The 13,569-nt window shown below is 40.6% G+C and overlaps 1 protein-coding gene across 1 annotated transcript in view; it reads right to left on the bottom strand.

Moving 5' to 3' along the window:
* PTPRN2 (protein tyrosine phosphatase receptor type N2) overlaps positions 1-13,569 on the bottom strand; it is a 970,322-nt gene that overhangs the window by 368,604 nt on the left and 588,149 nt on the right. The window lies entirely within an intron of this gene.

The raw sequence follows: 13,569 nt of genomic DNA, 5'->3' as shown, positions 1-13,569 counted from the left end.
CTCAGTTCCCCCTCTGTAAAATATAATAAATTCTCTCATTGTTTGTCTGTCTTGTCTCTAGACCATAAACACTTCAAGGCAGGGACTGTCTCTTAGCAAGTGTTTGTACAGAGCCTAGCACAATGCAGTCCTAACTTTAGTTGGAATCTCTCGTACTTCTGTGTAATACAAATAATCATAATCAAGAACTTTCAGTTGCATCCATATTTTTAGGGTATGAGACATGTTGTCCACATTTTGTAAGACATAAAGTATGCATGTAAAAATTCTAATATATGCATGATACCATGAAAGAAAAACCCTGCTTTATTCTGAGATTCATTTGTAGGAAGAAAGCTCAGATTAATCAAAGAAGCAGCTGAAAAGTTTGAGAATCAAACAGAAGCGAGAGAAAAAAAATGGTTCACTACAACTAAAATAACAAGCTGTATCCTCATCTCAGCTTCCCAAATGCTTGTTTATTAAGTGCTAGGCCATGCTGCTGCGATTAAAACCTTTGGGAGTATATGCAAAGCAGAATATTTACATTTGCCTTGAGCGATATACCTTCTGCACGACATAGTTTTGAACATGCTGACAGACTAAGCTAACTTAACCCCCCAGAGGACCAGTGTCTAGAACCTATAGTAATAAACCAATGAAAATGATTACACGCATTACAAGTAAAAATAATATGACAAGCTAGTGCAAAGTTTATGGAAACATCAGGAGGAAGGGAAGAAAGATTTTATAATGGATAACAGCCCCAGGAAGAAAGAAAAAGAAGGTGAATGTTCATTATTTGGCACTGATTAATTTAATTTCGGGCCCTATTCTGCTCTCACTGGGATAAATCCAGAGTGACTCCTCGACTTCCATTGTCAGTAATGCAGATTCACATCTACTCTGCTGACAACACACATATTGTATATTTAGGGCCAGCTTCTATCCTCCAATCCAATGTTAAATCCACCCCTGTTCAGAGACTCAACATAATTCCTATGAAGCACTTAAAACTCGGTGAAATCTACAAAATAGGGAGTCAGTGTGTCTTGACTACTACACAGGCCTTGAATTGGCCACAGAGGGGTGATTTTCATCCCTGTGTGACCTCACAGAAGTCACAGTGGTTTTGTTGAGCATCACTGACAATGGAATTTGATCTTCACTATGCAAATACTTCAATTCCTTCATGGGATATATATAAAAATGATTTGCAGTAATTATCCTGAATTGGAATCACAGGCAAACTGCTTTGGATAAACTGAGACTAGAACTAAAGCGTGCACTAAACAAACTATTTTTTTCAAGTTTAAAGGAGTTTGGTTAACTTTGTTTTGCTTTGTTTCTAAAATTTTTGAAGTGTCAGCTTTTCTTGGTTTTGGCTGGGACCAGAATCACAAACACCAAAAAGAACAGGACTACTTGTGGCACCTTAGAGACTAATTAATTAAGAAGCAATTATCAGCAGGAGAAAAAAAACTTTTGGGTCACTCAGTAACAGACTTAAAGGTGGCAATCTTGCAACAGAAAAGCTTCAAAAACAGACTCCAAGGAGAAACTACTAGGGGAGGGATAGCTCAGTGGTTTGAGCATTGGCCTGCTAAACCCAGGGCTATGAGCTCAATCCTTGAGGGGGGCCATTTAGGGATTTGGGACAAATATTTGTCTGGGGATTGGTCCTGCTTTGAGCAGGGGGGGTTGGACTAGACAACTTCCTGAGGTCCCTTCCAACCCTGATATTCTATGAACTTGAATTAATATGCAAACTAGATACCATCAATTTAGGCTTGAATAGAGACTGGGAATGGCTGAGCCATTACACACATTGAATCTATTTCCCCATGTTAAATATCCTCACACCTTCTTATCATTATCATTACAAAAGTTTTTTTTCTCCTGCTGATAATTGCTCATCTTAATTAATTAGCCTCTTAGAGTTGGTAGGGCAACTCCCACCGTTTTATGTTCTCTGTATGTGTATATATATCTCCTCACTATATGTTCCATTCTATGCATCCAATGAAGTAGGTTGTAGCCCACGAAAGCTTATGCTCAAATAAATTTGTTAGTCTCTAAGGCCTTGGCTACACTTGCAGCCGTACAGCGCTGTGAGGTAAACCTGTCTTCGTACAGCTGAGTAGGGAAAAGCGCTGCAGTCTGTCCACACTGAGAGCTGCCAGCGCAGTGGTGTGGCCACACTTGCAACATTTGCAGCTGTGTTGGGAGCGGTGCATTATGGGCAGCTATCCCAGCATTCATGTGGCTGCAACGTGCTTTTCAAAATGGGGGGGGGTGGATTGTGACAGGGAGTGTGGGGGGAGAGAGAGTACTTTTTGGAGCAGTCAGCTCTCTATTTTGCAAGTTCCAAACTCCTGGCCCCCTGCTCATTCATTCACTCACTCAAAGCAAGCTGCAAACTGTTTGCTTTTCTCTGTGATATGAGCTTTGAAACCAGCACTTCCGCATTCCTGCAGCCGGTCACAACAATGGAGAGGATTGGCCACTTGACAAGGTGATTAGTACAGCGCTGCAAGCGTTTACACTCACACCTGTAAGTCGTAGCCACTCCGCTGCAGCTGTTATTCCGCTCAGAGATGTGGAGTACCTGTAGCGGTGTACCCAGGGAGATACAGCACTATAAGTGCCCTGCCAGTGTGGACGGGGAGTAAGTTACAGCGCTGTGGGAGGCTTTACAGCACTGTAACTTGCAAGTGTAGCCAAGGCCTAAGGTGCCACAAGTATTCCTGTTCTTTTTGCGGATACAGACTAACATGGCTGCTACTCTGAAACAAACACCAAGGTTTATGGCCTGGAAAAAGCAGGAACTATATGGTACTGTCAGCTCTTGAGCAGAAGGCAATGAGGAGTTTTGTTCAAAATCTGATTGCACAACATAGCCCTAGGAATTTTCTGGACATCTTATAATAAAGCCTATTCCCAGGAGCCCTCCCAGCTGCACTTACAGAACAGAGAGTTTCAGCTAAGTTTGGAACTATGTAATGTAAATTTATGGAAACTTGTCCTAATACAAAGGAACCTCAAATCCTTTTGTGATTTGTCATTCAGTAAAACTGATGAGAAACTGTCTTGAATGAGCAGGTCCTACTCTGGCTGGATTATGATAGGCAAAGGAATTGGAGTAGTAAATTAAAGAGTGATATTCCCTGTCACAGCATCCCTTTGCTAAAGCCACTTCCCTTCACTGATCACTGGCACCTCCCAATGTCAAAGGAATTTTCATGCCCACCAGGGCACCACGTAATGGGTGAATAAATTCTGGCTCCTTATCAAGAGAGCAGAAGCTGAAAAATATACCCACAAGTGAGGTGAGAAAACTAGGCAAAATTCCTTCTATAAAATAATACATGTAGTCATGCCCAGGCCTGTCACCTCACGGACTCTTAGCTACAGCATTGCAATAGCAAAAACTATTCGTTAAGCACCGTGGAAAATTGTTAACAAATTTGGTTTTAAAATGCTCTGATTCACCAGCTAGTCATGAGCATTTTAATAGCCGCAAATTCACATGGGAGTTCAACCCAAAGGAACATACTGTACCTGTAGTTAAAGCGTTTCAAAATATTCAAAATTGTTAAGCTTATGCAGAAAAAAAATTGTTAGTCTCTAAGGTGCCACAAGTACTCCTGTTCTTTTTTCAAAATATAGTCTCGCTTGACCTCATAAGCCAAGTAGGGTTAGGACTTGGATAGAAGCACCTGGATGCTGCAGGAAGATGTACTGGTGATTCAATAGGTGGCACTCTTTCCTCTGAGTTAATACTGAACTACAGCAGGCCCTTATGGTACTCAGTGACATTTCTGCAATGAGTTGGATCACCAAGGTACTGATCACTTGTTGACCACTGAAGATCCTGTAGCACTTTGGCAAGAGTAAAGGTGGGAGCCCCAGTCTCTTTGCCAAATTCCCATCTGGGTATTCCACCTTCCTAAATTCCCCCGGCAATGTCAATTCAGTTCAGTTCTATTCTGTTCAGGTTCTTAAAATGTGTTCATTATGTTATCTGGGAAGGGGGTTCTTTTTACTTCCTGTCCCCACAGAGTTTAAGGCGAGAATGGACCACCAGATCATCTAGGCTCATCTCCGATATATAATAGGGCACCAACACCACCCAAAAAAAGAAGAACAGGAGTACTTGTGGCACCTTAGAGACTAACAAATTTATTAGAGCATAAGCTTTCGTGGACTACAGCCCACTTCTTCGGATGCATATCATATGCATATCACTTCTTCGGATGCAATTTCTAAGCTATCTCTGTGGCAAACTATAGCAGCTATTTAACAGTTCACAGGAACCCTACCTCGCAGTGTAGGCACATAATAGTCTAGTTTCCTCTGGGCTGTGATACTTCAGTCTAATTTCCTCTGGGCTGTGATACTTCAGTCTCATTTCAGTTGTTGGGTTTGCTGCATGAATACTGGGTGGTGTTTCAGAGTAGCAGCCGTGTTAGTCTGTATCCGCAAAAAGAAGAACAGGAGTACTTGTGGCACCTTAGAGACTAACAAATTTATTAGAGCATAAGCTTTCGTGGACTATAGCCCACTTCTTCTATTATATGCACACCAGGAGCAGGGCACACAGCCACCACTGCAATGACCCCAGGCAAGAGGAGGTGGCAACTTAGGTTCAGTGGGAAGGGTCAAGTTAGGTCAGAAAGCAGTTTGACCTTCCCAGGCATGTTTGGGGTCCAGGTTATGCCTAAAAATTAGACTCAAGCAGATCCCTACTCTGGTTATTTTGTGAATGGCCAAAAATATGCATGTCAAATTTATTAATAGCTTGGGGGCATCTGAAGCAGTATTTTTCATTGAATAAACTAGTTGTCTGGAAAATTTCACCCGGCTATATACCTGGTACCAGATTAAACATTCATAACTACAACTGAAATCAATTAGAGCGGTGTTTGAATATAACAAATTCCTATAAAAATGCAGTGTACTCTGAAAAAACAGACCCTATCTGTTTCAAGTTAGGCACCCAAAATTAGTGGGCACCCCTGACAATTTTGCCTTTGTCTATGTCTCATTTCCCCATGTGTAAAAATGGGAATAATACCATATACTCTCACAATGGTGCAGTGAAAATAAATCCATGGATGTTTGTGAAACACTCAGATACTGTGGTTATGAGCACCACAGAAGAGCTCATGAGAAATGGAAGATTTTGAATGGTGTATGGTAAAGATGGTCTGGGTCCATACACTGAATGAAGAGGATAAAAAAAAAATATTGGATAACTACCCATTCCTTGAATGAGACAGGGGTCATACTGGTATGGAATCATTTTCTTAAAGACATAATTTGTGCATACACACAAAGGAACCCAATGGAAATGGGCAAGTTTAAGTTTGCACAGGCAACCTTAATTTTGGCATTTCCTTAACTTTTGAGTGCTTGAATTTGCAGCCTTAATGCTCTTTAAAAATGTAGGGGATTTTTGGTTGGAAACTGCATGCAATGAGAGACAGAGAGAGTGTTTTTCATTCTTTTTTCTATTTGGAAAGAATCAGAAAACATGCCCTGTTCTCTTGAAGGTGGACTGTGCAACTGAGCCCTGCTGGATGGTCCCTGGCAGTGCTCTACTAGCGGCATTCAGTAGGGGCTGTTGCGTGGTGCAGCTACAGAGTGGTAGCTTCGAGCAGGGACTCCACTTGTTCTTCCCTCTGCAGTCTCAGAGCAAGGAGAGTTAGGGCAACCTGGCCAGACCAAAAGCTCTCTAATCTATCTGCAACTTGATAGTCACATACCCTTCCTTCCAAATAAAGCTTGCTGGGCAGGGCAAGGTGAGGATCCTACAGTTTTCCCTTGCCTAGGACAGGAGGGTAGAGGATTTTGGAAAGGAGTTTGGTGAAGATCATAGTAGCTCCTCCATTGGGGATGTGGAGTGTGTGTGTGTAGATCCAAGTGCAAGGGTGTGTTGTCTGCAAATCAGCCAGAGTGTACTGGGGAATGTTAATAAGCGAAGTGAAAGGGTTACACACACAAGTAATAAATACTTGCACTCAGACAGCCTGACCTGTTTTTCCACACACACATAAAAAAAATAGAGAGGACCATTGCTTTTTCCCATTAATGCTCCTAGATTCAACTGGGAAAAAAGTATCTGGAGATACACAAAGTAGACTTAGGCAATTCACTGAAGGCTTGTTATGATAAGAATATCACAACCCAGGAAAATCCTATCCTATCTTAGTAACTTTTCTATTATATGAAGGACATGAAAGAAATGAACATGTTGACCTGGGTCATGACTGTGCTTACAAACCTGCATATTAAGTTCTGAGAAAGATTATTGCTGAGTGTCTTGCGTCACTTTTTACCATGGATTGCAACTTCCTATTTTCTGATAGCTAATATAACTGAGAATCATTCCAATGAAATATATGCCTCCTAGAAGATCCTGTATCAACACATAATAGATTCAGGTTCAAATGCAAGTTTCCCATATCAAATTGTGCCAGCCCACCATAATTTTGAGTTCAGATATCAAATAGAGGAAACGATTGAGTTTACTGGATATGTTTTAAATTTCATCATTTAATAAAGACCAAATGTTTGATGTAAAACTACAAGAGCACAAGCCAGTTCTAAAGCTTACAGCATCCTCACTCATAAGATGAATATTTTCTAAAATCTGTTTTATTAGTATTTAGCTATAATATGAAACACAAACAATATTTAGCCTGGCTGGATGGGAAACAAAATTATTTCAATCACAAAGGAAAGGAAAGGCTATTTTTATGCAGAGCCTGGGGAGAAAAGAAAGGCCAACAAAGAGAACCTATAACTATCCCGTCTTGATAAATTCCACAGTTTAGCCTGGAGAAGGTGAGATAGGGGAGGGCTAAGAACAAAATGGAGCTATGACAATTTACACCACCTGGAGATCTGCCCCATAATATCTTCTTTCTGCATAATGGATTATAGCTTGGCTTTATTTTGGATCATACATCAAATCAGAAGATATATTTTAAACAGCTATAGATTAATATTTACATATTATTCATAGATAACCAGAAGAATGGTGCACAAAATGACAATAGGCAGAGAAAATAAAAGAACAGTTTAATAAGAAGCGATGAAAAGCTCTGTATTCCAAAACCAATATCCTAAATCATAGAAGTCCCCTAGTGTGCCTCAGTTCAAGCAGCATTTTAATACTGAGATTATATGATAATAAATATAAGATGATGGGCTATGTATGAAATGACAACTTAAATCCTATGGCAAACCTACTTCACAATGGGAGGTACCTCACACTGAGTCATTTTCAATTTTCACCAGGCTGGGGCAGGGGGTTAGGGTGTGGGCTCTGGGGTGGGGCCAGAAATAAGGGGTTCAAGCCATGGGAGGGGACTCCGGGCTGGGGCAGGGGATTGGGGTGTGTGGGGTGTTGAGGGCTCCAGCTGGGGGGGTGGGCTCTGGGGTGGGGCCGGGCATGAAGGGTTTTGGGTTGCAGGAGGGGGGGCTCAGGGCTGGGGCAGGGGGTTGGGGTATGGGAGGGGATGTGGGGTGCGGGAGGGGGTTGCAGAAGGGGGTTCTGAGCTGGGGCAGTGGTTGGAGTGCGTGAAGCCGGTTCTCAAGGCAGGGGCAGCGCGCGGAGCCCCCATGGCCACCCCAAGGCCTCGGACCCAGAGGGACATGCCCGCTGCTTCCTGGGAGTGCATGGAGCTGGGTAGGGAGCCTGCCAGCCCCATACCAACTGAACTTCTAACGGCCCGATCAGTGGTGTTGACCAGAACTGCCAGGGTCCCCTTTCGACCAGGTGTTGTGGTCGAAAGCTGGACACCTGGACTTGGAGATGGTGGAAATTTTATTTTCTTTCTGCAGACCTTAACCAGTGTTGCTCTCATTGGCCCAATGCTCTATTCCTACTATACTGAACCAGTGATTCAGGACGCACCACATCTCTTCATTTATTTATATCACATTAATGACTGGATGCTGCAACCAGAATCAGGGCCCCATCGTCAGGGATGCTGTATAGTGAGGGTGCTGAGAGCCATTGAACCAAACTGTAAACCCTGGATATAATGGAAACCACTTTGAGCCGGGGTGGCAGCACCCAGAGCACCCCTAGTTCCAGTACCTACACCCATCGTGCTAGGGCATTGTACACACAAAGACAGATGTCCTTCCCCCAACACCTTACAAACCAAATGTAAAGCAAAACACAGAAAGTAGGTTTTGCAAACAGCACGAAGGAGAATGAAGAGGATAATATTGAGAAAGGTATACAGTTACAGAGGTCAGCTAATGCACAGAATGATGATTTCTGAGGCAAGGGAATATGTATGTATACACTTATCATAAGAACAGTACAGTCACAATAACACAAATACCCTTTTTCTACCACCAGTAACTTTTCCCAAGTTCAAACACGGCCTTCGACCTTAAAGACAGTCAAGCCCTTCTTGTTTGTTTTTGAAAAGAAAGACAGTGAATGCAAGCTGTTTGAGGCTGCATCTAGTTCTTTGTTATATAGAACCATAAAAATCAGGGGCGGCTCTATGTTTTTTGCCACCCCAAGCACGTTTTTTGCCACCCCAAGCAGGCGGCTTTTGGCAGCATGCCTGCGGGCGGTCCACTGGTCATGCGGATTCGGCGGCATGCCTGCGGGAGGTTCGCCGGTGCCACGCCATCTGCGTCCCCGCTGCCAAATTGCCGCTGAAGCTGCGGGACTGGTGGACATCCTGCAGGTGCGCCGCTGAAAGCCACCTGCCTGCTGCCCTCACAGCGACCGGCAGGCCACTCCCCGCGGCTTGCTGCCCCAGACATGCGCTTGCTGCGCTGGTGCCGCCTCTGATAAAAATGTAGGGCTGGAATCCATGAGCTGCAGTAACTTTGTGCACAAATTAAACATGTCTGACTTTCTGAAAATGCAGCTCTGTATGCCTTTTCATACTAAACGTAGTACTCAATTAGTAGCAAATAACAGATTTCCTATGTTGGATTTAAATTCACACAGGAGCATTGATAGTGAAATAATTATTAGACGAAGTCTCTAATATTGATCATGGTAGATATGTGCTAGAATATTTTTAAAAGGATCAATATTACAAAATAGACTTGGAGTACAACCTTTTAATCCACTGTTTTCTAGCAGCATTAATGTGCTCCTTATTGTCATTACAGTAGAACTTCAGAGTTACGAATACCAGAGTTATGAACTGACTAGTCAATCACATAGCTCATTTGGAACCAGAATACACAATCGGGCAACAGCAGAGACAAAAAAAAAAAAAAAAAAAAAGAAGAGAAGAGAATACAGTTCTGTGTTAAACATAAACTACTAAAAAACTAAAGAAAAAGCAGCATTTTTTTCTTCATAGTAAAGTTTCAAAGCTGTTTTAAGTCAGTGTTCAGTTGTAAACTTTTGAAAGAACAACCATAACGGTTTGTTCATAATTACAAACAACCTTCATTCCCGAGGTGTTCGTAACTCTGAGGTTCTGCAGCATTATTCTAGTACATTATTTGAAAAAAGATTATACTTTGTGATGGGTTATACCATGGTAGTTCTATTTACCAGCAATTAAAGTTGTATACTCATGTTGAGCAAAAATAGCAATTACTGCTATTAAACATTAATACATCTGCTAACATTTATTTGTATTTGATCTTAAATATGAAATAAATTTAATACATTTAAATTAAACACCAAAGGGTAAAGCTTATATTATGCAAAAAGAAAGAAAAATAATAGAAAAGAGGCTGAAGATATATTTTTTCAGCTCCTAAAGATCCTAGTGCCTACAGGGAGCTCAGTTGGGGTAGGATTTGGATGGAAAATCTTGAAGGCTCAGATGCTGCAGGAAATGGTGATAGTGATTTAGGTGTCACTCTTCCCTAAGAGTCTATCAAAACAAATGTCCCAGCAAGGACACTGGGCTTTCACACAAGCCATAAGAGATCCCAATCAATTGTGGTCATGAAAGATCCTATGACACTTTTGTAACAATAGAAGCATTGGCCCCAGCCTCTTGCAAAATAACAGTTTGGTTAATTACTTTCTGCCTTCTTAATTCCTGTCCTAACCTGTTGTGCACTGTTAAACAGCTTTTACATTCCATCTTGCAGGTAGAAGAAACATTTGCAATTTCTATGCGTGTGTGTGTCTGTGTATGTATGCATGCATGTGTACTAGAGTGTTTTGGGTTCTTTTGGAATAAAAGGCACTCTACAAATGTGCACTATTAGTTGCAGTAAAAACAGTTGTGAAATCATCAGATTGTACATGGACGGACTAGTTTTATATGACAAAGTATGTGCAAAGATTCTTAATTCAGGGATTTATTTAACATCCTCCTTTTCAGTTGGCTGTTTCTTAAAAAGTAAACTGTACCATCTGTATAGACCATCTGAACTGAGCTGACCCTGAACAAGAACATGAGCAGAATGAACCCACAGATAATCCACAGTACTCTGTCAGACCTGATGGTGGCTAATTTACTTCCAGATAGTATGGACAGGCAATTATTCCAGAAATTTTTAACAAAAATGAGGATTCGCTTATTTTCTGAAGTATTATTTTCTAAAGAGAAGCAAGTTTGAAGCAAGAAAGTTTGTAGCAATACAAAATAGCAAAAAAAAAAAAAAAAAAAGTAATAATGATTGGTTCTGAATCTGGCATATGTTTTCCCACTCCTGTCAAAACCATTTCCCATTATTTGGCATGAAGTCTCGGCTTCCACTTTATCTGCTGCATATGACACACTGTATCTGTGTCTATGTGTACCACATACTGTATCCTGCAGTTCTATCCCTAATGTGTTTGTGTGTCCGCTTCCAAATATGCCGAAGTGTTAGTTGGCTGCTGCATTTTCCTTCTGGTAGCAGCAAACAATAATTAAAGGGAAGCCGATGAAGAATAATTATATTTCAGGAAAAATGCAAGAAGCTGAAGAGAATTATAACACATCAAGATATCCTCAGGAAGATCTTGGCTTGTTTTGTTTTCACGCCTGCTTGGTCTTCAAAAGCCCACACTCCCCCTCTTCCTTTCAACATACTGCCTTTAGGCATTCTCCTTCCCCGCTATCCCCTCCCCCATGAGGATTGGCTGCATGACAGGAAGTCACTGGTATGAGTCTACATCCTAATTTGCTGGAGGTGCTCAGCTGCTGCAGCAAGACCAGGCTGTACTGTTCTTGAGCTTGTCTCCCCCACAGGGAAGTCGGGATAACTCGATTTGCTCCTGTCAAGGAGAAGGGTGCCAAGCCAAGAGATCTGCTTCTGCTGAGCCCTTGGCATAGAAATCAAGCTTGTGGTTTTGTCATGCCCTTTTTGTTGCTTTGATTCACGAGGAAAGACTATGACTGCTTCCTATCGGCGCACAACTAAACTGTACCACCATATGAGGCTTGAACTGTGTTTTTAATCAGGCTCCCTACTGTTCTGTGTCACATTCTCTCTTCTTCTCCTTCCACAGCAATTTCATATATATTACATTCTAAAACAAGGGAGGAACTCCAAAAATGAGCATCCTACAAACAATTTTCCAGTGTTCATGGCCAATTTAGTGCATTCTGCTGTGAATTCCATGACAAGGAATTCAAGTAGTATTAATCTTGCCTTTGCTCCCCCTCCTTTTTATACCCACCTAAACCAGTGAAATCACAAAATACTAAACAAAGAGGGTTCTTGAGTTTTAACATTCTGCTTTTTCACATTTCCTTTAGACATGCACTTTGTTTACACCAACTTTATACTGTAAGAATCAGCTAGTTTGAAGAGACAGACATTTTTAGGCGCACGATTGTCTGATGATATTGCAAAAAAGAAACACAAATTAGTGTATTTGATTACCCTGAGGGAAATAATGTGGATACAGTTGAATTTAGATATATTCATGTATAACTACATTTTTTATATTGAATGTTTTTAGTAATGATAAAATAAAGTGCCTAGTAAATTACCAGGTCAGCTTAAACTAATATCTACAACATATTTTCATAAATTGAGGTGATTTGTGAGAGAGCGATAGAGGCAATCATAAAAGTAGGGGGAAAGATTTTTAAAATGTAAAAATCTTCTTGTTTTCTTGTTCCCTGTTCTTATCCAATTTTTTTCTGAGGAAACGAAACAACGATTTTCTTTGATTTAACTGCAAGAAAAACATCAAACATGGACAAGCATCCAGTACCCTTACCTAGACATCAAAGCTATTTTCCCACATAAGGGTCCCCGCTCAGCCAAAAATATAGTCTGTTTCATATACTACAACTGAAGTCTGCATAAAGCTGGGAGGGCAAGGGGGAAAAAAAATCAGCTTTCCTGGCCATGCTCCAATTTCCACATAATGAAAGATGGAAGTATTTTTGGTTGAACTGAGTAGTAATATTGTGATTATGGATGATGTTTTCAAAAGCACCCAGATGATTTAGGAGCATGTCTCATTGACTTCCAATGAGATTTATCACATAGGCCTAGGTACTTTTGAAAAATCCCACTCTAGAGTTGTGCAAAGTTCAACATTTTCATCCAACAGAATTCTGCACTTGGACAATCTTTTCTCACAAATTTCACAGACTTCCAAATTTAGTTCTGTACAAAATTTCAATGAGACACCTATTTGAGAACCAAAATAGAAGAAAAACATGAATTTTACTCCAAAATATTCACATAATATTTTTTCTTGAAAATGGGCCCATTTTTAATTCATAACAAAATGGAAGTAAATGATTACATACAACTATAGCTTTGATCAGAGGCAAAAGGACACATGGGACCTTGACTATTTTGGTGACCATTTACTGTTTTCAGTGCTGGTATCAGTGCTCCAAAAAGTCTGATTTGTCCAAGCTTCAAATGAGGCAATCATTAAAATTTGACATTTGTGCCAAGGTGCACAAAGTGAGTTTACCTTTTCCATTAGTTCTTTTATTATTCTTTCGGAGAAAGAAGACTAATTTAAAGTCATGAAAGTCTGAATAATTTTGTGAGATCCCCGTTGAGACTAATGGGTAATTTTGTCTGATCCCAATTGAGATTAATGGATAAAAGAACTGATTAAAAATTATTTTTTGTTATTCACTGAGTTGTCAGGATGTGTTGTCGCATGCTATGAGAAGTCAGAGTACTAATGCTTCCGCTGTCACACACAGAAACATCATGACATACTACGTATCATATAAACCTTTTTTTTTTTTTTTTTAAATAACCTCATTGTACACAAAAATGTAATAGTTTGGTAAACACAAAGTGTATCCATTTCACAGATCTACTCCATTTTCCCGTTGTATCTTTTCTTATGCACTGGATGTTCACTCCTTCATTATCCAGGTATGATAAAGTGTCACTTTTTAGGATAATCAAATTGGGAATGTGGATAAAGTAAGGATTCACTGAATTGTCAGACAAGCTCTAAAAGATCTTTCTCTGGGGGTCAGAAATGTTTTTTTAGTGTCTTTTAAAAACTCATTTTATGTGGCTTAGCACTTAATTGTTTTGGCCAGGCTCGGAAGCAGAAGCATCCACATACACTATGTGAGAGGCTATTCCTGACATAATTTTCAGCACAGATTTACAGACCTGAAGAGCCAGATTCTCATATGTGGCTGAACCACT

This window comes from Malaclemys terrapin, chromosome 2, assembly GCF_027887155.1.
Source record: "Malaclemys terrapin pileata isolate rMalTer1 chromosome 2, rMalTer1.hap1, whole genome shotgun sequence".
Taxonomy (NCBI): Eukaryota; Metazoa; Chordata; order Testudines; family Emydidae; genus Malaclemys; species Malaclemys terrapin.
This window is presented reverse-complemented; position numbering and strand designations above follow the sequence as displayed.